Source organism: Toxotes jaculatrix, chromosome 16, assembly GCF_017976425.1.
Source record: "Toxotes jaculatrix isolate fToxJac2 chromosome 16, fToxJac2.pri, whole genome shotgun sequence".
Classification (NCBI taxonomy): Eukaryota; Metazoa; Chordata; class Actinopteri; family Toxotidae; genus Toxotes; species Toxotes jaculatrix.
This window is the reverse complement of record NC_054409.1, coordinates 13,953,536-13,973,434: the sequence shown is the minus strand read 5'-3', so window position 1 is coordinate 13,973,434 and position 19,899 is coordinate 13,953,536. Positions and strand designations below refer to the sequence as shown.

The 19,899-nt window shown below is 39.5% G+C and overlaps 1 protein-coding gene across 2 annotated transcripts in view; it reads right to left on the bottom strand.

Annotated features, from left to right (window-relative positions):
- Window positions 1-19,899, bottom strand: part of LOC121195681 (spermatid perinuclear RNA binding protein) — a 73,937-nt gene that overhangs the window by 41,089 nt on the left and 12,949 nt on the right. For both annotated transcript variants that reach the window (XM_041059306.1, XM_041059307.1), the window contains exon 2: window positions 6,881-6,986. The gene's annotated coding sequence lies outside the window, so the exon portion shown is untranslated. The remainder of the gene's footprint in view (window positions 1-6,880; window positions 6,987-19,899) is intronic.

The window sequence follows — 19,899 nt, the reverse complement described above, 5'->3', positions numbered from 1 at the left end:
CAAACTGATAGAGTGAACAAATGTAGGTGCCTTAGAAATATGAAGATAAATGACCATGCTTTACTTTATTGATTGAAACTGGTATCTTAATCTATATTAACAGCAGAACAAGGTTAGATCAAGTTTTGTTGAACCCAATCATTGATTTCTGTGACAGATGAGCTCCCTTTAGTTTCCATTTTCACCTTTGTCTCTGTATTTGTAGGTATAGGCTTTCCTAATGTAAGCTACAGAACTGTGTATTCACTGCTCGCCTCGAAGGAAGACACTCTGTTACCCTGCATATGTTTTAAGCTACTTTTCTGTAGTTCTGTCTTGACTGGGTCCAGGTGCAGGCCAGGGGAGGTCAGAGCGCAGAGTATTGATGAGATGGTGGAAAGCAGAGAAAATGCTGATGTTGCTTCTGGGACGGAAACAGATAACACTGACACGGGAGCGTAACTCCCCTCGGTCGATTATTAAAATGGAGAAAGCTGCATGTATGCGCACTTTCTGCTGACGGTGGGTCAGACTAGAGAGACTTGGGTCACAGGTTAACAAGGATAGATGAATGCATTTGTGCAAGTGTGCACATCTATCTATCTATCTATCTATCTGTCTCTCATTAATCAGTTCAGTTACATCTGTCATCTCCACGGCTTACCTTTCTTTTAACTGAAAACTTAACTGCACACACGCTCACAGTTGAGTACTGTCCTGCGTCAGTGTGGAGAATAAATAGACTATCACTATGCCAGCATGCTGCAACTGTGTGTATTTGTGTGTGCATATCTATGTGTGTATGTGTGTGCACTAGTAGGCTCCTGCTGTGCTGATTTCAGCAGGAACAGATGGTCCTGCCAGGGCTCTGCCGAGGCTCCACAGTCCATAGTCTGTGAGAAGACTTGTGAATGTGTGCGCGGTGTGTGTGCATCCTGCTGGTTTCCTCCTCTGTTTTTCCACAAATAATTTACCACACACTTCCTTGTACCTATTTTACATACTACAGCACACACACACAGACACACACTGATGCTGCTTGTTGCAGTGTAAGTGATATCCTAGTGGTCTTTGGCCTACTTGTCTGTTCCATTGACACTTAGCGGCTTAATCCTGCTTGAAAGGCTCTTTACTGCTAAGCTCAAGTTTGCCAACACACAAAGCTGTCACACTCCCTCCCGTTTCTGTGTGTGTGTGTCCGAGCAGGTTTGTGCATTTGTAACTGGTTATAAACATATATTCAAACAGACACTTGTTGTCAAATTGTAAAAAAAAACAAAACAATGAAAAGAAGACAGAGATGGAAGCAGAGACAAAGAAAGAAGAAAGAAAGAATACATCAAGTCTTTGAACATGGATTTTAACCTCAGGTTTGGTGCATCTGCATCAGTGGCCAGTATGTAAATGCACTGCATAGGGGTATGGGAAAAAAAAAAATCATGATGCTGGAGACTGTATGATTGAGCAGCAATTTCTCCATTGACAGTTATTAGCAAGGTGATACTATCTCATCACAACACCTGAAAATCCAAAATGTTATATTCCTAGAGGTCAGGTTGAGGTCGAAGTGGGTGACAGAAAGATCAAAACAGGTCTGCCAGAATTGAGGTCAGACATTGTTGTTGATGTAATGCTGATGAAGCCTTCTCAATTATGAAACATGTTATGAGTTGTGGGAGAATGAGGACATCTAGTGCTGTCCAGATGTGATCTAATTCCCTAATGGACTTCTACTGTACAATTCAAAAAAGCCATGCGTAGTAACCTACTACTTGGTATTCCAGTGGTGTGTCCCTCTCCGTGTCAATTTTCATTAATAAAAGCAGCAGAACGGAGGGTGGTGCCAGATGAGGAGATTAGCGAGATATATTACGAAAACCAAATTACATCGAAGGATCAAGTATTTTTAAGAAATTAATTTCACAGAATGGACTCAGGATGCACAATAAACATATAAAAACTTCAGTGACTTGTACGGGTGTGTCCCGTCATTCTGTCTCTCCCCGTTTGTCACTGTTTTTCTAATTTTCACTCTCTTTAGCTGTTTGCCTCGCCTGTCTGCCTCACTGTTCTCTGTTCAAACAGCAGAGAAAATCTCTTGAATGCAGATTGTGTCCTCCTCTTCAGCTGAAATGACTAAATTCATGGACTTTGCCTACTATCGATTTCAGGCACAATACAGCAGTAAAAATATTTTTCTGTCCTCATCTATTGTCTCAAATAAAGCTCACAGATAACAGAAAAACTGTTTTATATAACTTCCCAAGGAAACACACATATTGTGTTGTGTATTGTGCGCTTTAATCCAAAGATAGACAAAATAACCATGTTTCTGTATGAAACCTGTCTGTGTGCTACATTAGCCAACTCCATTTTCTCCCCCACCCCCCTACTTCTTCATCTACTGTGCTTTAGCACGAGCTGATCAGTGACTCCATTCATTCCAGGTCAATTTGGGCAGTGTGCTCGATATGGCCGTTTCATTACACACTTCCTTCCTGTCTGTCTCTCCGACTCAGGGGAAACGACGAAGGGGCCGAGAGGGAGAAAGGAAGGAATGGGAGGAGAGAGAGAGGAGAGCAGGGGGTGGAACTGATGGGAATGTACAGTGGGAGAGAGGGAGAAAAAGCATAAAGCAGGTTAGAAACAAGAGTATAAGAGAGGGAACTGGTAGAGGAGCTGAGGACAATGGGAAACTGAGAAGGGCAAAAATGGATGAAGGGTAAAGGTGGGGACAGGAAGGAAGGAAGGGGAGGCAGGGGTGATGAAAGAACAAGGGAGAGAGTATGAAGGGATAAAGGAGGTAGAAACAGAAGGAAGGGATGAAGAGAAGAAAAGCCTGAGAGACTGATGTTTTTATTACAGATGTCTCTTCACACGTAACAAAATATTTTAATTTAACTCAGAAACAAGCTCTAGCTAGCCAAAGGAACAGGATTTGTTATTAATAATTAACAATTAATTATTATGAATTCAGAAAATTGAATTCCCTGTTCTTTTAATTTTCCAGTTTGTCTTCCAGCCCGAGTCTTGCCCAAGGCCAACCCCATTAAAAGCAAAGACTAAGATTTAAAGATTAAAGGAAAGTTACATTTATTTCTAAACCGAGATTTACTTTTCCATATATATTCCCCCCGCCCTGAAAGGAAGCTCTAATTATGAGAGAAACTCAAATTAAAATGCACAAAAACATTTTTTTATTCAATATGGACCAGGATGGAGTGAGAACGCAAGCAAGCACGAAACTGTAAAAAACAGGTTTAGTGTTTCTCTGTAATTAGGTCACTTCTTTTACATCAGCACTTAACTGATCACCAAAGCAAACACCAAAACACCAAACAGATCTCCTCTGTTTTTTAGATTTCGATGTGCTTGTGTTTGTCTTTGTGTTTGCCTGTAAGGAAGGCGTTATAATGCAACCAGGCATAAGACAAAGGAGGGAAAAGAGAGAGAGAAAGACAGTCAGGCTCAACTTTTCCCCTTGGGATTGGTCGCCATGACTACAGAAGCATTTACAGCTGAACGTGGGACACACATAAGGAAGGGTGAGAGAGATACACAGACAGAGAGGGAGAGAGAGAGAGAGAGAGAGAGAGAGAGAGAGAGAGAGAGAGAGAGAGAGAGAGATGACAACATCAAAACATTTTAGAGTAAAACAGTCAAAAATTAAGATTATTAACAGAATGTGAACAAATAACAATTCTGACGTTATGTCAGAGATGTCTATGTATTGTGTTGCAAAGCTATCTGCTGAAGTTAGAATGCTAGCCCCAGTCTGTCCTCTCTCATAATACCACTTTGTACCTCGAGAGGCACTGTGGTGTCCAATCTGTCCTCAGATGCATATGCAGTGGTTCACCAAGATTTATTTCAGTATGCCCAATGGCTATTTGATTATGGCACAAAGGAAGACTAGGAGGGAAGAGAAACCAAAGAATTTTCTTGTTTCTTACGATAGGGGGTGGACACCCCAACTTTCTGGTAATATACTGCCCCCCATTTGTTTCGAGTATGAATTCAACATTGCCCCTTTAGTATAGATATTTGGATATTGATTACAGAAGATAAGACACCTTTTAAAGAAAAAATGTTAAGAAATTAAAGTTTTGAAGAGCACAAAGTAGAAGTATCACTGTACTCTATAATTTAAATCTGATTGTCATCTCAGCTAAACATTCAGGATGCGATTACAACAACACAGCTGCCAGATATAGCACTGCAGCTCGCTAACCTCAAGATACTTGATCCCCAACAGAAAACACGTAAGGCGGCAGGAAAAAGCAGTGACCCAATACGCACTCCCTGAATTCTAATGGAAAACGGAGACCAATGAGAACAAACAGCATCAAGAGACTATATCATCTCATCTTACAACCAGACAATCAGACTCCATCTATATTTCAAAAGCTATGGAAAACTGTGACAATGGGCTGTCATGATCCAAGATTAGTTGAGGGCACCTTTAATGAGGAGGAGGGCATGAGGGGATCTTGTTTCCACACTGGCAGGCTAACCACACTATCACCTGAGGGCAATTTGTCTGAATTTGGTAACAAACAATGAGGAAGAGTAATTGAACTTATACATTAAATCCTGTTTTCTTAAGTGTTTTACCATTTAACTGTGAGAACTGAGGTAAAATGACACTCTAAATTACTGGTTATACATGATCTTTTATGTTACAGCAAGCAAATGTGGGGTCTGAATGCAGCAATCAGCATTAAAGAAAACATGTATTAAGTAATTAATAACAACTCCCTTTGCCTTTCTTTTGACCAAACTGATATGAGGAAAGCTCTACTCTGCCATGCCTCTGAGATACTTTGCTTGTATCAGCAGTTTGTTGATGACTTACTATATGTTTCTGAAAACAGTGGGCAAAAATTGTGCTCAACACAGGAAACGACTGTCTCAATTTTTATCTGCAATACGTTTGTCAATATTTGCATAAAGTACAGCCAGTGGTACTGGTGATGAATTATTTATGGAGACTAAAGGAAGAGACTTGTAAGGGCTGGTTCTGCTTGACAGTGTTGCTATGGACGTACACTATATGTGTGTGTGTGTCTGTTTGGAGGGTTGAGTGAGTGTCAGTGAGAGAGTGTGTGAGTAAGAGAAAGAGAGAGAGAGAGAGAGAGAGAGAGAAAGAGAGAGATGCGCTCTGCTGCGCTCACCGGCAAAGTCACTGCTTTCTCAAGGACACTGCGGCTAAGGGGCAAGAAAGAGAGAAGGAATGACACAGGATGAAAAATCAAGAATAAAACAGGATGAAATAAAGCCATAAAGACATTTAGTCATAGAAGGCCAAGTTAGATGAAGAAACAAGGAGAGAAAACAGGAAAAAAAAACTTGAGAGTGGAGGAGGCAGCAGAAGAGAAAAGTGTGAAAAAAGAGGGAGAGATAGAAGGGCTGAGTGGTAGGATGGACACAAGAACACAATAAATCATCTTCACAGTTCTGTGTGTTTCAATGTACACAACAGTCAGTTTCTGTGAATATGAAAGCATGTGGTTCTATGTGAAACTGAAAATATTTCTGGTTGGAGAAACAAGGCTTATCTTATGTGAACTAACCAGAAAACCCGGTGTGACCTATTACTGTAAACCCGTCAAAAACAAATACAATGGAACAACTGTCGCTATCGTTTACTGTGCTGATTTTTCTTAGTGAGTCAGTTAATCACTTAGTCTATAACATGTTAGAAAAGTGTGAAAAAAAATTCCCATCACAATTCACAATTTACCAGAACTTAAACACAGAAAAAGATATTCAATTTATGACGATATAAGATAGAGAAAAAGCAAAAGCAGGAAAGGTTATCTTATCAAAGTTGTTGCAGATGAATGTTTGTGTGCATTTTCTGAGGTACATTGACTAGTCTTTTCAGAAGCACTACAACAAACTAACTGACTTAACACCAGCAAGACACCCAACACAACATAATGAACCCACTGACCAACCGCAGACATGGTGTAGTTATGTTATGTACAGTGTGGATCGGAGCAGTGGAGCAGCTTTTTCCTGCCTGGTTCAGTCTCACCAGCAATCCACTAAAACCTCCACAGCGATCAATTATTTACACATAAACACACACACGCAGACCCCAAAACACCCCCACTGAGATGATAGTGGGGGAAGGCCACTGGGTGAATTGCATAAAAGCTACTTTACATACATAAGTAAGCAGTTTACCAAAGCAATGAGTGAACAGCTACCACTAATACCACAGCCTCTGAGCAACTGTGATCAAAAAATGTGTTCAGCCTAAAAGCATCCTCAGTGTGCAGCTGTGACACTGAAGACTAGACCACAAGGTTAACCTGGGGCCTTTGCTTATTCAGATACGTAGAAGGGTACAGAAAAGGTGAGCAGACAGGCTGTAGGCAATAGTAGTAACTTAACATATATAAATAAACAGAGAGAGGGGGAGAAGATTTAAACTCTGTACAAGATTTCTCCCCAACAAGGTTTGTGTAAACTTGTGAAATTTGATGGTATGTTGTTTCCACTTGGGGGGGTGCAGGTCTGTGCAGGCATTCTTGTTGCTCTGTAGATATGTACTCGCAAACATGTCTGAAAATGGCTCTTGACATTTGACTCCTCTCCCATCTGTCACTCTCCAAGTTGTTGGACAAAAAAAATGACCCTTGATTTGATGGCAAACTCACATTCATGCACACAGACAAACACACTCAGTTGCGGGCTCAGCAGGGGTGTGAACCAACCTCTCTGCTACAGAGCTTCTCTTGTTTTCTGGCTGATTGGGCAGCACTATAAACAATGAGCCACCGAGCCCAATAGCAGCCCTTCACATACAGAGAAAGACAGAGTGGCAGGCATACTGTACAGAGACATACAGGCAGGGAGATACGAATGAATTCCCGTTATTCATTTCACTTACCTCCCTCTGCCCTCCTAACTGTTTATCTTCCCACTTTCTTTTTCAGTGCCTATCAGCCAGCCAGTCTGTCTGGAGTCACAGTGTCAGAGCAGGCAGGCTTCTGTACCTGAGAAGACACAAGTTCAAAGGTCGGTTAAAATCAGTTTGACGGCACTTAAGGATCATGTTTAGCTTGACTAAAGTCAGACGCCAGCCAGCTGACATCAAAGGAGGAGACAAAAAATAAGGTGCAATTCAAGATGTGTTTGTTTACTTAAATGGTAATTTAAGTATCACTCCTTGCGCACATGCATTCACACACAAACACACAAGGATATGCAAGCACGCAAACCCACTGCTATGTATAAAAAAACAGGCAAATGAGAGAAAGATGCAGAGACAATAAAAGATGAAGGGCTAAAAAACTAAAACCTCCATTAAGAGGATGTAATAAGAGTAATTCTTTTGCATCCACATTTGACTAATTCACTTTACTCTGTCCTCTCCTTCCTGCAGACAACACCAAAAAGTACAGTGGATAACTGGTGAGGACAGGGACAAGAAAACCTGAGCTATGAAAAAGAATAAAAGATATTGGACATGATGCCTGGACAGAAGAATAAAAGAAGAGATTGTAAGAATGAACTGAACAATACTGAAATAAACTGAAGATTACTGCATTTGGGGAAAACACAGAAGCGTGCAGACAATCACTGACCAGAAAATCAAGACCCACTCCCTGCAGAGGAAGCAGCCCCTCACTTCACATTTGCATGTGTGTCGCCACATAAATATGTGTGTGCGAAAGCAAATCCAGTTTACAGAGAATATGCAGAAATATACTGCACTGTATCACAGATTTTCAGGCAATTTTCTGTCATTTATTCCTCTAAGACAAATCTGACTTTGAGAATTTCAGAACTTGCCTATTACCCTGTCTGCTGAAGTCTCCCAACATTAGCTACTTTCCAAACCATGTCTAATACAGCGCTGACCCAGTCTTCTTTTATCGGCCCAGCATGGCACAGGGAAAAAAAAAAAGTTGATAACTTTAAATCACTGTGATGGAAGTTATTCTGCAATAACCACCTTCAGCTTTTCACCCTTAAACTACTTTGTATAAACTGATTATCAACAGAAAAGTGGTTTCTAATCTCAATTAAAACCTCCTTTACTAATACTCATTTGAGACTTCCTGCAGCTATTTTGCAAATAGACCCATACCCGATTATCTTTGCTGTCACAGGGTTTAATTGTGAAGCAAAGCTGGAGTAAATGTTGAGTTTGTATTAACAGCATGATAACACATCGCTCTTTGGCTTGTGTTTAGTGCTTTTTTTTTGCACTCAGATTTTTTAGGTGGCAGAGGAAACCCTGATTTATGTGGGATTATGAACAGCGCAGTTCTTTTCATCTCCTGATTTCAAATCATTCATGATCAGTCATTTTAAAGATTGCCATATCACACACCCCTGTTTTAGAACTGAAGAACATAAACCATGCTGAGATAGCATAGTGCAGCTGTGGTCTAAGAAAGTAGCAACAGACTGTGGAAAAATGGGGCAAGACTGAAACTGGGGGCATTAAAACTTAACAGCTAGTGGCTGCTCTGTAAAGTACGGCTTAATTAAATTTTCACGTTTTACTTCCTTAACATTGGGCTGTGAGTTTTAGCTAAGCAACTGTCCTCTATTTATTAAATCATTAATAATTAAATTAAATAATTTTGTTAATTTGTACCATTGTAAATCAATAAGAACAACTGTAATTGCTACAGGGAAATATCAACCATCAATCTATACGTAACATCTATGTATCTTCGCTCAGTGTTTATGAGTGGAGTTAAAAGATGTCAGGAAACTCAGTGGAACAGCAGTAAACACTACCAGACCATAATGCATAAAATATGACCCTCTGTGTTATATGTAATTACACATCTCTTGCTGTCTGACAGAGCGGATCCTGACAAACCAGATACTGCAAACTGACAGTGGTGCACTGACAGTCACACCGCTAAGAAAATCAAAGCAGAACAAATGTAAAGTATATACTATGTGTTGTTTAGAGGTCACACCTTAGATAATAGAGCATGACTGAAGTGGGTGTTGGTTGGTGTAATGCATGTCATATTGTGGTCCTGCAAGACAAACTGGTTCTTGGTCACACTCGGATTTGGGCAATTTTATTCACAACTCTGATTCAGGCACATGTGCACAACACACCCATCACAGTTACAGGCGCACGGCTGCTGGAGCATGCATTGATGTTGGAGGTGTATTTGAGTAATGTCTATACCACCAGTGACACATTAGTTTTGCTAAGCCATGTTTTCTTTTATATGCTTTGTTTAAAAAAAATCGTATCTGCATTCGTGATATCTTGCCAAACATATGTGTACTGCACCTTTAATGTAATGAAAAATAACCATAACTTTTTTTTTTTCCTCACAGTCAGACAGTTGGAAAACTGTCAAGACAAGACGTGGTGACCATAAAACATAATGAGGTTTGGGGCACACGTAGAAGGTGTTTAAACAAAGGTGAGTGCAGGTGGTCTTTTGCATTTTGCATCTTGGACAGCATGCAAATATGGGTCCTTGAAAAGCCAAGCTAAAAGTTAATTAGCACATGAAGCCTGTGGTTTCCATAAATAACCTGAGTATAGACTAAGTACCACAAAAAATGCATACAGCAAAATCAAGGCCATCATTACAAGCAAATTTAAAAAAAAAAAAAAGACAGACAGGAGAAGCAAAGTCAATTTTTCAAGAAAAAGACTGATTATCGTTAAACTACATTCATCAGCAATCTGTTGTAGTAATGACAGTTTGATACTGACAAATGTCACACTCTGTGCTGCATAATCAATATGGAATTGACATATGTATCAGATCACAAACTAAACTGCTTCATAATGTCACAATAGATTTAGAGAAGTTAATATTATATCTAAAGATAATCTCTTTATGCAATGACTTTTCACAGAAATTCTGACAGATGTACTGGGCAGAGGTAAAGCCTGGCATGTAGATCAGGCTTGTAAATCATTTTATAAAACTTAAAAAAAAAGAAAAGAAAAAAAGGACTAAATCGGTTAATGGAGACCACATTATCTGACCGTAGGGTCAGATAATGTTCTTCAGTGACTCACACATTTTCTCAATAGAGTGCTCATGAAAGGGAAAAAACAAAAACCTTCAGCTGACAGCATTACTAAATTTGCCAATCCTTCACATCTCATTTGTAAACCATTACTGATAGTGAGAAAAAGAAGCTAGGTGTCAAACTGAGAAGCAATGGTGCAACAAAGCATAAACAAAGACATCATTTTATGTTACAGTGGGTGGTATAAGAGCCTGACTCAACAACCTGGAAGAAATTGAGCTTGTTAGTCTTAGATTGACACTGTCAGATATACGCAGAAACCATAAACACATAAATTGACTGGTCAGTCCAGTCAGTGTGTGTGCTTGTTTCTCCATCTGCACATCAACCAAGGTCAGGGTTGTGCGTTCTGGTCCATATGCAGCATGAGACCTCTCTTGCTTCATGATGAAAACAGAGCAGAGCACTCTCTATCTCTCTCCTTGAACAAAGCCAAGCGCTCTCCAGTTCTGAGTCACCCCCACCATTAAGCTATTCATTTCCTAACTCATTAATAGCAACATTCTCACCCAGTGCCTTTGAGGACATCGGTGCCCTTAAATTTGTGGGATATATTTTCCACCCTTCCAACCTTCACATTTTCAGAGTTTCACATTCTGGATTCTCACGAGTGCTTTGCGGTGCCTTTGTCTCTAGTGAATCACTCAGTGAGTTCCTGATCAAAGGGCCTGTTTCACCACTTTGAGACCTCACAGTGTAATGTGTGGTGATGTACCCATTAGCCAGACAAGCAGCAGAGGACTACAGCCAATAATAATACGCTTAATGAAGTGTGAACAGTGAAAACAGAGGCTCTATTTATAGAGATGCTTGCTTTAAACAGGAACATTACTTTAAACATCTGAACATTTACAACAGGTTTATTTCTTAAAAAAGATTTTAAACTTTAAACCTTCTCCGAAAATACTGTAACTGTCAGTTATGCAGTGTACGTATAAAATACATTTAGGTAAAATACAGCAAAAATACAGAAGCAAATTAAGATGTTTAAATCATTTATTTATTTTTATTATTATCATCATGGAATTATTGTGGTAAGGCTAATCAGGAATTTCTAATTCAAAATCTTAATCTGGTCAAAATATTAATATTGCAGTCAGTGAAAATGTAGCCATTGAGATTTTCTTTAGCTTTTAGCCTAAGTGAGATTGACATGTCATGGGAAGCACATTAGTGGATCCCACTGTGAAACACCAGTGTGCTTTCATAAAAATATAATAGACCATTTCATTTAATTCTAAATTTGTTTCGCTATTCAATTTGTGAAATAAAATTTAAATGACAATCCCTTTTCAATATTCATGCACTCTAATAGTAATTATGATGTGGCAGAGTATCCCTAACCTCATTCGCAATGTAAAAATATTACATGTAATCCTAATCCAGATAATCTCCGTTATAAATCATTTTCATTACAGTGATGCTCTTGCACACATGCATCAGTGTGTGTTCAGAAACCTAATAGACCATTTATACACATTTCTGTGTATGTGTGTGCTAGTCTGTGCATTGTCTTGCCTCACCAGGTAATTCAAAAAAAATTGCACAGACATGTAGCCAGTAATGCTCCACAAAAAGATTGCAGTACATAGAGAACCACTTGGGAAAAGAGGAAATAAAGGCCCTCTCTTAACCTACAACACACACGTGCATGCATGGCACATGTACCGTGGAGGAAGCCCTGGAATTGGTTCTCTGCTTCCATATTTCCTCAGTATATGAGACACGCTGGCCCATACATCTCCACAGACTTAGCCTTGGCTTTGGAATTCCAATCAGGAAACAACCAGAGGCTGAAGGAAGACAAGGGTTGCAGCTGGATGGAGTGTGGGTGGTGGTTATGAGGATAAAGCAAATACGTAAATGAAAAGGAGATAGAGGGAATGAACACAGAAAGACCTGGTTTGTATAGTAAAGATGCAGATGCAATCCATGGTTGCACCCGTTCTAGAGTCACAACAGGGTACAGGGCACAGAATGCAGCAGTGAAACAGGACAACAGAGGGTGAGAAATGAAGATGCTAGCGCAAGTCTAATGAGTAGTGAAGGAGGAGCATGAGCTTGAGAGAGGGAACATGGGAGGGAAGTGAGACAGGAAGTGGAGACAGAGCGAGAGGTGCCAGAGAGCTCCCAGGTTCAGTCTGTTGTTCCTCATTCTTGTGGGTCAGGAAGCTTTTCTTACCCCTCCTTATACTCAACAATAAAAGCAATTTAGGCTTATACAGATGCAGCTACTGTAGAGTAATTTACTGCTGATTGCATTTCTTTATTCCCAGGAGCAAGTGTTCAGAGACATCAAAAAGCTTTTCCTTGTAAAAGAAATGATCTTGTGACCAGTTCAATTGAATCATACATTTTGAGACTGAGAATAAACCACTTATCTTTTCTACTACGCATTAAAAATGAATAGGCTTGAATGATTAGGCTAAACTGCAGGTTTGATGCAGGAAACATTGTAGAAATTTTCTATGAACGACAAGAAGAACCACTGTTAACACGCACACACAAACAAACAAAAAGACACATTCAGCTTTTATGCTGGGTTTGTAATAAAACCCACAAATTCTCTGAAGGCCCCAAGCCCAATTAGAAAGGAACGATTTCTATTTAGAAAGGAAGACATTGTAATGCTTTTTCAGCATTGTATCTTTCCACTATTGATCAAAGGGTTCCTCTCCCCTTTGTTCTACAAGAACTAAGCAAAAACATAGATAATCACATCTCTAGTAAGCAAAATCGGGGTGCGACAACTTTTTGCTTCGCTAGAATTTTTCTTAAGGCACATGGACAGCCATCTTAATTCAGTTACAGTCCTTCAGTTTATTCAAGCAAAGCTGTTGGGTGTGACACTGAGCCGGGGCTCTAATAACCGGTGAACACAGAACATGCACACACCGTTCTATACTACACACCAATTCACACACAGATTCATGCACAAAGTCTGCAAAGAGAGCACACAGAGAGCAAGCCCCAGTAGCTAGTTGTGAACTGACATCTACAAAGACACCTCTGTTTCAAACAGCACCAAAGACCCTGTCTATGTTATCCATATAGCTACAGCAAGTGGTGCTGGTTTGTGAGCACACTTGTGTGCCTAGGCGTAGGCCTCTTAAATCACCACTCACAAATTAGCCTACATTCAGTGCCCTGAATATTTAGGAATAAAGTGCAGAAATGAGGCACAAATCAGAAAACTGACACTTCTATCTGACAGATAAATTGTTAGAAAGGCACGCGTGTCTATCAAAAATTCTCAAAGACACCCCCCAGTCAAAACTGGGAGTTCTCCAAATGCAAAATATGAACATATGCTTGCCTTTCAGTGGAACATTGGGCTATTATATGGTCTATTTGATGTCACAGCTACTCTGCGGCAGCCTCGCATCTCCCGTGTGAAGTGTTTCACTTCATTCAATTAGGTATGCAAGTGTATGCATCCAGTGATCTTTTTCCAGGTTTATAGACCATACTGCAGTCAGTACGCCATGCTCACCCAGATCCATCATATCAGCGTGACAACTGACTGAGCACTAAAACAGAACATGAAAGAGGCAGACAGATAGGAAGGGGAACAAGGAAGGGCTGACTCCTTGTGTTTCTCTCACCCACACTTTTATCAACACACACAAAAACACTAAATGAGAATGAGTGACTAAGTCTCGCCCTAGGCTTCTTACAGTATCTCTTCACAAATCCAAGCCTTGCCCAATCATTTCCCTTCTCTCTAGGTTGCCATAGCTACAGCCTGCCTCCTTGCCTGTACTTTGGGAAGGGTGAGACTTTACCACTGTGACAGTGTGTGTGTGTGTGTGTGGTAACCCCACCAGATGGGGTCTTAACACTTCCTATCTGGCAACCTTACATTCACACCCCTACTGGGCGTCTGAGACGGGGAAAGTGTGAGACGACAGAGAGGTGAGTTGCGCTGAGAGAAGGGGTCTGTCAAAAAATAACTAGCGTGTGGTGGATGAGATTGCTTGTGACCCCACACTTGTCACCCCATTCAGTACCGAAACCATGTCTAAAGAACAACAACCTCACCTCTGTTGTGGGGGCAGAGTATGGACTGTGCTCCCTTCAATCCATGCTGAATGTAACATTGTTGGTTTGACGTGAACAGCATCTATGATCAGGAGCTAAATGAATAATTTCCCAGTCAGTTTAACATCATTATTCTCATAATTAGTGCTCTTAATTTTACATTCTATGATATAATTAGGCCTAATTATTATTTACCTTAGTTTTGGTACTGATATTAAAATAACATTTTTTTTAAAACTCATCTTTGAGAATTAATAACTTCTCAAATCTAAAATGCTGTCTAAATCAGCAGCCGCATTGAGCTTTACCCAAAATTTTGATTCAAATCAGGAACTATGTGTAAACATGATTATTAATTTAACCAGACATTTGATGCCAGCTTTTGATATTGATGTTTGATGCCAGTAATAAGGCATTAGCTTCTTAAATGTGAGGATTTGTTGCTCTCTCTCTGCGTTATGTGTCTATATTAAAAATCAAATATCTTTAGGTTTTAAATAAGCAATTAAAAAACATCACCCTGAGCACCTGGAAATTTTAATGAACATTTTTCTGCTACTTTTTAAGACATCATGGATTAAACAATGAAATGATCATTAGCTGTAGCCTTACTCCCACTAACATCTAGTATTCATTCTCTTCTTGATGGAGATCTCATTACATGCAGAATTAACAAAAAAAGTGTCACTAACCCATTTCTGTACTTCTCTTTGGATGTGTGTTTGCTACACACTGATAATTCCCTTTATCATAATATACTACGATACAGTGATTTGCTGTTGACCACAAACATTGTCAGTAGACTTATGTACACAGAGATGGTGCAAAGATTTTAGAAAAGTCATTGTGTCACAAAAACACAGAAACATAGCACTGTTTGTGAAGCTAGGTGACAATGAAAGTGAGCGAGAGAGAGAGAGAGAGAGAGAGAGAGAGAGAGAGAGAGAGAGAGAGAGAGAGAGAGAGTGTGTGTGACAGAGAGAGAAAAGAGTGAAAGAGGGCATCCTAGGAGATTGCCCTCTCTTCTTCTACATCTGTAAACAGACGTAAACAGAAAAGTTAGGACTAACGGAGCTGGAACTATGTGTGTGTGTGTGTGCCCATGCTCAAGGTGTATGCATGCCTCATAAGTGAGCTTCTCAATGCATTACACCAGATGTCACCTCGCAAGCACATCACACAGGTGTACCTGTGTCTGTGTGTGTTTGCTATCAAGTCAATGACAAGAATGATATAAACACTTGAGGATCTACATATCACTAAAACTCACACCATCTGCCCACCAGCAGCAGTCTTCTCTTACTCTGCTATTTCTTTATCTCCCTGCATCGCTCCACTTTTCTCTCTGCTCTCGCTCTCTGCAGTCCTGCCATCCATCATCATTAGGAGGTGAATAGATGACCTGTCTACACCTGAAACCACTCACTGTCCCTTTACTCTCTGGAGAGAAGAGAAGAGAAGAGAAGAGAAGAGAAGAGAAGAGAAGAGAAGAGAAGAGGTGAGAGTAGATGGTGAAGGGTGAGGCTTCATATAGTGAGGAAAAGGTTTGCTCAGGTAAATAAAGGGAAAAGATGCAGAAACAATGAATGAAGCTGTGTAGCCAATTAATTTATCTACGAACTGCATCTTTGTTAATGGGAACACTATCCTATCTCTCCTCACTGAATTCAAAATAATAATAATAATTCATACAGCAATATACTGTACAATGTCTTTTCTGATTCAGAGATAAGAATGTACCCTCTGCATTTCTACAACTGTTCTCTCTGTCAGTTTCACAACTGGCACTGCCCTAAAAAAATCCCCACAATGGTACAGAAAAAGAAGTATTCTCTGCTAACAATCCCACACTTTAATGCTTTCCTTTTTAAATTTTTTTTTAAAATAAAATTATGAAACTATAAAATTAAAAATGCAAAAATTGCAAACTCCGACACTGCTCTTTCTCTAGCATTACTGTAACAAAGCCTCACTCTAAGGCTCTACCTGCACTGCACCAATGCCACCAAATAAAATCAAATTCTAAAATAATAATTCAAAATATATAATAGTGATTTGTTTTTGTTTTCATTCATAATTGTCCTCAGTCAGATTTTGCTCAATTTATTACCATCAAGCCTGTGGCCGATGCGCTGTACCAAACAAAGCAAGGAGTTGATGAATCTTTACATCCCTAAAGGAGGACAAAGGATCAAAGCCAATAGACAAATATAGACATGGGGAGAAGAAGCACGGGATAGTGTGAGGGGAAAGGATGGGAGCAGCAAAGATGGAGGAGGAGAAGAGGGGAAGGAAGCATACGGATGAGGGGAGGACGAGCAGAGGACAAAGTATTGTCTCCTGTTAATATGTAAAAATAACTCCGCTGCTGCCTGGTGGAGGAGCTAAGTGGGTCAGAGAATTCCCAGGGAGAGAGAGGGGAGAGGAGAGAGAGAGAGAGAGAGAGAGAGAGAGAGAGAGAGAGAGAGAGAGAGAGAGGTATCACATTGATTCAGTCTGTGGAATCAGTGTCAAGCAGAAGTCAGTCTCTCTCACCTCAGGCTGTTAAGGCTGAGAGGCATCTTTATGCACATCCATGCTATGCATTTTTTTTCATCCATCCATCTCTCCTCCAAACGGTCTGTTCTATCCACCCCCCGAATCCTTTCATCTCCCCTTTTCCTCCATCTGTGGCTCCTTTGTTTACACCCTCCTTCTTGCCTTCCTCTGCTAATAAACATAGCCTTGACTATATCTTACACACTTCCCTCTCTCACAGTCTGCTCTCCCAGTTCCTCACTTGCAGTTAACCCTGTGTCTGTCTCAGCTTCTCCTTCATTGTCTCCCCTTCGTCTCTCACTGTAAACACATACTTCTAACACACATTCCACTATATGGGTGGATAAAACTTGGTGAGTAATACATTGTCAGCCATTGTATTAACAATACACCATTAACTCACACCAGCAATTTGACATCTTTAAGTAATGATAATGATGTGAAACTGACTGATAACCTTGTAGGAATAAGAGGATGGTATTAACACAAGTTATTATAACAGACTGCACAAAATGTGATCATCAGGGGTAAATGTCATATTGTGCTCTCATAACATTATGTTGAATTTTATTTGACACCCAAGAATATGATTTAATTTAAATTTAATTTGTTTAATTTGCAAACCAATCTAGGATTGATTGATTTTGTAAATAGTTTTGCTCGCACACTGCTCTGCACAACTTTCCGTTTCATTTTTCCTCTTTCCTTTTCACTATTCCCCTATTTTATTCTTATTCTTTAAGAATCAATTAATGCTATTGACATTTTCTTTAATTATTCAACACCTTTCTTCTCCACACTTTGTCCCTTTCCTATTCTGTCAAATCTATGCCATTTAGATCAAAGATTGTAGAGACAGATTGTTATCATATGACGGCATGATAGCTATGTAGAGCACCTGAAAATAGATTATCTAAATGTGAGCATTTTATTGTCTTTAAATTCAAAACTGTATGTTTTTTGTTTTTTTTATTTTAAGATCTGAAGATTAAGGATTATTTGTTTACATAACTGGACAAAACCGACCATTTTAAATGCGTTTCAATATTTAAGTTGTTTTGAGAAAAGAAATGGTGGAGCTCTTTCATAGTTTCTCTCCCGCAGTTTTTAATCTATGAAATGTAATCCCATAAACCAAATATTTCATGGTCTGCTGTGTTTCTGGGATTTCACTGTTGCCCCAGCCAACACCACAGCTATAAGACTAAACCATAAACCATACAATTTGCATTGGTCAGCAGTTCTGAGAAGTAATTAAAATCTTTATTGATGAAGAATGCTATAAGCATACTAAATATTTTTCGAACTATTTACAAAGCTACTGTACACACTGTACTGGCTGTGTGTGTGTGTGTGTGTGTGTGTGTGTGTGTGTGTGTGTGTGTGTGTGTGTGTGTGTGTGTGTGTGTGTGTTAGCCACCGCCATACATCTAGAAGACAAATTAATACAGAGGTATTCATACAATGGGGAATTTCCCACCTGTGTGTTTTCTCTTTGTACTCAAATGGTTAGAGCATGATTTTTTTTTTTTTGCAAAGGTAAGCAACAATGTAAAAAAGAGGGTATGCAAAAAAACCTGTTGGAGAAGGTCAGTCTACTGCAGAATAATTAAGCCAGGATTTACCATGTTTCTGTTGATACTTTTTTTCTTGTGAACTATATGTGGATTATAGACCATGTCTCCACTATGAATATGTGACAACATATCATGATGTTTTTATGTCTGCAAGTGCTAAATTTTCTTAAAGTGATTCCAGAGATTTAAAATGATTAAGAACTCAGGGTCTGAATGGATTAACCTGCACGGCTGGTCCAAAATGGGCAGGGCTGTTTCTTGGCTGGCTGACTAGGAGCAACAGAAATAGCCTGAGCTGACTACGGCATATGTAATGAACTGCAGCAGCCCTCCAGGGTTCCTTGTTTGTGCATCGAAACCACTTGCTGTAGTTGTGTTTGTGCCTTGTGTGTTTGTATGCTGGAGCGTACAAGTGATGGTGACATGGGTGGTGCAGGGCGTTGGTACGTTTACATTTGTATGGAAGAAAAGAAGAAAAATACTTACCAGTATGGTAAGTGTTAAATAGTGCCCTTAATAGTGCAGTGAAAGACTGCAGTCTTTTAAACCAAGGGTGCAAAGAGTAGAGTCAGTGTATCCTAATGAATATAAAACATAATATTATCCTTGTCATGTGGGGGACCTTCAGCTGAAGAAACACTGCACTACAGTGTTGCTACAGTCGATCTTTGACAGCAAACAGCTACTCAGGGTCACTGAGAGAAAGCATTATGTAGCCAGGCTTCTGTAAGCCTTCTATGTGTTTTTGTGTGCGTAAGCGGAAAGCTGAAAAATGTTGGATTGTGTGCAGGCTGTGGTGTACAATCAATTCATGGTGAGCGCAATAGTGAGCTACTTAGAAAATAATTCACTTTTCTTGGCTCTGTGCAATTATATGAAAGAGAAGAGACACCACTAAATCTTAAATACAGTAGGTTGTTTATGGCTTAAACTAATGATTGTCACAATTTCATTCTTAATCATTACAGACATCAAGAACCTGTAACTAACATAATGCTTACAGCTGTTATTCCTTATAATTCTTATATAGAAGAGAGTATTTCATACAACACTTAACACAAAACTAAGAAGAACATAGTATGATTCTTTTTTAAATACTAATACAATAAAAGTCTCTTTCTAGCAAATAAATATATTCTTATAAAAGTGACAATTCTGTGTAATTCGACAGAACCCACAGCCATTTAACTGCTGACTTTACTGCAAGCGGTACTCAACAAGCACAGCACATCTGTTCACCCATGTGAACCTTATCCTTTTCATTTCAACATCTGCAAAACTACCAGATGATTTAAAGCAACAACAGCTGAGCAAACTGCTACTGTATGTTTCTGACAGAGAACAATGCAGTGCATTGTTTAGAATCCACAAGCTGAAAGGTTTAAAGTCCATACGCATTAAAACAATAAAGCCTTTTTATGACTGACTAAGAAGCTGGCAAACCTAAAATCTTCCTTCTTTACTGAGACTTTGCTCTTTAAGAAATATCTTACTTAGAGAAGTTAACACACTCGACTGAACAACCACCTGCACTCTCGCATTCGTACAGTGCTTACACACCAGTGTGTGAGAATTTACCTGAAAGGACTTAGCAAAAGACACAGATAAGAGTACAACCAAGACATAATATACAGATAACGTCTGACTAGAACGACACAGAGTAGGAAAATGTTATTCTGTCCAGTATGATAACAGAAAATGAGGTTTCCATTTTGCAGGA